We start from the raw sequence: 3,645 nt of genomic DNA on the forward strand, positions 1-3,645 counted from the left end.
GATATGGTCAACAACTGTTAGGGTAGTCCGGACGTTAACCTCGTTTTGAGACTAAACATAAGCCTATTTAATGAGACTTTTAGGTGTAATTGTGAGACGATTGATTGTAGTATTACCGATTCCGGTGAAAAGACTAAAAAAAACTCCTCACACAAAATTTGTTTAAGGACCACCTTAATATGTGCTACATATTGTTGGCATTGCGCACTCCTCTTAGACAAAGCGACATCGAGTGACTTACTTGGCACATAAATACATACAAATCAATGCTCGACTCTTCGCACACACTCACATAGCCCAATAAATACATATACATACATATACATATATTAAGTAGAACATGACATTAAATTGGTTGCAACATTGCTGTCATCGAGTAGATGACAATTTGTACGAAATTTGCATATTGACGTTGACAGTCGCCTGTGGTTGTGAACATGCCAAAAATTTATTCACACATTCATTCTTCTTCTCATGCATGTGTTGTATGCGTTGAGTAATTTCCAAATGTCCACTTTGCATCACACTTCACCCCCCGCTAGTAGAAACACATGTCTTTGTATGTATTTGTGCATACATATAGACAAATTGCACCCGATTGGAAGTTCTTAATAATAAATAATTAAGGAAACAATAATAATTTGATAGTGWGGACACATTTTCCATAATCTTYCATMCAATAGCCGCTTTATGTTGCATTGWTGTAGAGGGGAAAGTGGCATGTGGGTCTCAATATTGGCGATACATGTTGATTTACAGAGAAATGTGTGTCAATATGATCAAACAACGAAATGGCAAATTGAATGAGGGTTAAGTTGCAGGCAAATGCCTCTCATTGCAAGGGTCAGTTCGTCGCACTTTTCAGTTCAAGATTTGACATTGCAGCGCATAATTTGAGTAAATATACGGAATAGCTATAAACTAAAATTTGTAGCTATGAAATGGTGCTTTTGTCTTTAAATTAGCGAAGTTTCAGACACTCTTCTACAAATAATCTACTTAGTTCCAGAGATCGTTTCGCATATATGAAATGTAAAGCTTCCGATCCTCCGGCCTTTTTGCTTACCTTTAACCTTCGCTGATTAGAAAATTCGCACAGAGAGCAATAGTCGAAGCTCACATTTCCCGAATATGTCAACCAACTGCGGTTTGAGCCAGTTACAGCTTCTAAACTTAAATAAATATAAGCTTCTGAAAAGTTAATTGTATGATATTTATCCCAGAGCCCAACAATACGACAAAATGTATGTACTTCAATAACCAGTATATGGCGAGTAAGTGAGCCTCATCGATCAATCCTGTCATCCTGTCAACGGTGCGATAAAGTCTGTCAAGGTAAGAAACCACTGACAACTCCTCATAAACSTAGTAACCGAACTCCATCTGGCATCGCAAGGACCAAAACTGGTGTATCCCTGGCACATTTTCSTACCAGACTAGCCTAACCTAACCTAATACTGATGCCTTCAGAACTCAGAACATTGACAAGAGATTGAGAGCAATTTGTATCTTCATGTCTAAGAAAATTTGGAATCTTCAGAATTTTTTGGAATTTGTACAGATTATGAGAAACAAACTTTATATACCGGTTGGCTTTGTACTCTTCCAGGCTGTTWAAGATTTCCCTTTGGCTAAGCATTGCCACCGCAACATGGTTGCTGCAAGAGGTTGATTTGTTATATGTACAATGCAAGATCTAAGTACTCACTTGTACGGACCTCGTTGGAGTTCAGTAGACGTTGGTCASCAACCAGCACTTCTGAAGTTACGAATACCTTCTGACTCACAGTGAGACGTAATACCAAGTGTCTGTTGTACTGMTAGSTCTTAGCAAGGCTCACATCGCCACAATGATAGGTGTCCTATCTGGATACTGAAGCATTGGTACTCTCGCTGTGAGGCTAAAGATTTTGGATTTTTGGACACAATTTGTCAAAGGAAGATGAGTTGGAAACGTGCAGCTTTCGTCGGTCTAAGATTGAATCATCTTGGTTGCCGTATTTTTGACGAGCCAAGCGTTCTAGGCATTCGGTCTATAACGGACCTTTAAAATTCTTTGAGGTTTTCACACCATTTTTGGATCTACAAATTCAGGACCACTGGTAAACAGAGATGAAATGACGACTAAAATTTATTAAGCTAACTTCTGTCTTCATATTCGAGTTCAACAATTCTCCAATCGCTCTCTCGTCGTTTAATAAAATCTGTGAGCGCGAGAAATACGATCCGTAATCAACCCCTCGATTTCATTAGAACATTATCATAGCGCCACTGGGTTCTAGACACTTCTGTAAACAAAAAAGACAAGCTACAATGCTGCAACTTTCCTACTGGGCGGTTAAGTATGCCACCATGTCCATTGATTCCGATTTGCACATAACGARTTTTAACAGCATTTTTTTTTATTTTCCCCACAATGAGTTGGATGTAAGTGAACTGAACTAAGTGGCTTTGGGCTGTCAACTTTTCGGCATTTTTTTTTTTTTTTTGTTTTGTTTTTGGTGCAAATCGGAAATGCAGCATTTGGCTGTAATAAACTTATTTTCAACTTTCTGAATTTCTTACATTGCCACAGCAGCTAACTTTGTTAACCAATATTGGTTAAAGTCAAAAGGTGGTACAACTTCAATTGGAAATGTGTCTGTGAATTTTCAAATCTGACAAATCCGGCAAATCAGTTGGAGCTACACTGACGGCTTAACTGTTGTGTTGGTTGTTTTTAACCCATGTTTGTAGCAGRCACGTTCACTTCTAAATACACACATGCATATCTATATACACTTAATTATGTTCATAGCTCAGCAGTGTGAGTAGTTAAGTCTTCACTCGTCTCCCGTTCACTCATTGATCAAAATTGTGCCGAAATCACAATTATTTTATGCAAATAGGAAACCGCATTTCTGAAAGTTGATAGCCAGACTAACTACTTGGTCAGTTTTGAAAAAATTTTAATTTATTTGTGGTCAAAAGCGCTCAGGACTGCAGATTGTAGAACAGCTTTATGTCAACGATGGCAAACGACCGTTTGATGTGCCATTGAGCTTTTGAGACATGTTTTTCGGTTTAAATATTTTGATTTTTGAAATAGTTTTGTAAATCGGTACAGGAATGTGTAGACGYAGTGATATGCGCCAGCTTATGTTTTCACGTTCGCTTTTACTGATTGCAAGGACAAGAAGAACTCGTCTTTGAACAACAGTGAGTACAAAATTAGAAATTAACTGGCATTAATCAGTTCCGAGTATTCTATYACAAGATGTGCAGGAGTTTACAACAGCTTTTAAGTATGATTTGAGTTCATGAAGAAATGATTATGTGAAATATACATTGAAGACACTGATGCCAATTTTTCATTGAAGAAAAGATTGCCTTTCATTAGCAAAATGCCTAGAGCTTGAAAATTAAACTCAGAAATCTTTACGTGGGTAATAACAAAAAAAATCTTTATTTCACTTTATGTTTCAGAATGGCATTAAATTTGGGAAACGAACTCTTTTCGGGCCTTTAATTAACTCTCAGACCATTTTTTACTTCGAATTGGAACTCATCAAACCGCAAAATGCCATATTCGCCGTGTCAAATGCGGAAAGAACCTTATATCTCTCGCAGAACTTTTCTCTCGAAAACACGCAACGTCGACTCATC

The sequence above is a fragment of the Bactrocera latifrons genome, unplaced genomic scaffold (assembly GCF_001853355.1).
Source record: "Bactrocera latifrons isolate USDA-ARS-PBARC rearing strain unplaced genomic scaffold, ASM185335v1 scaffold_125, whole genome shotgun sequence".
Taxonomy (NCBI): Eukaryota; Metazoa; Arthropoda; class Insecta; order Diptera; family Tephritidae; genus Bactrocera; species Bactrocera latifrons.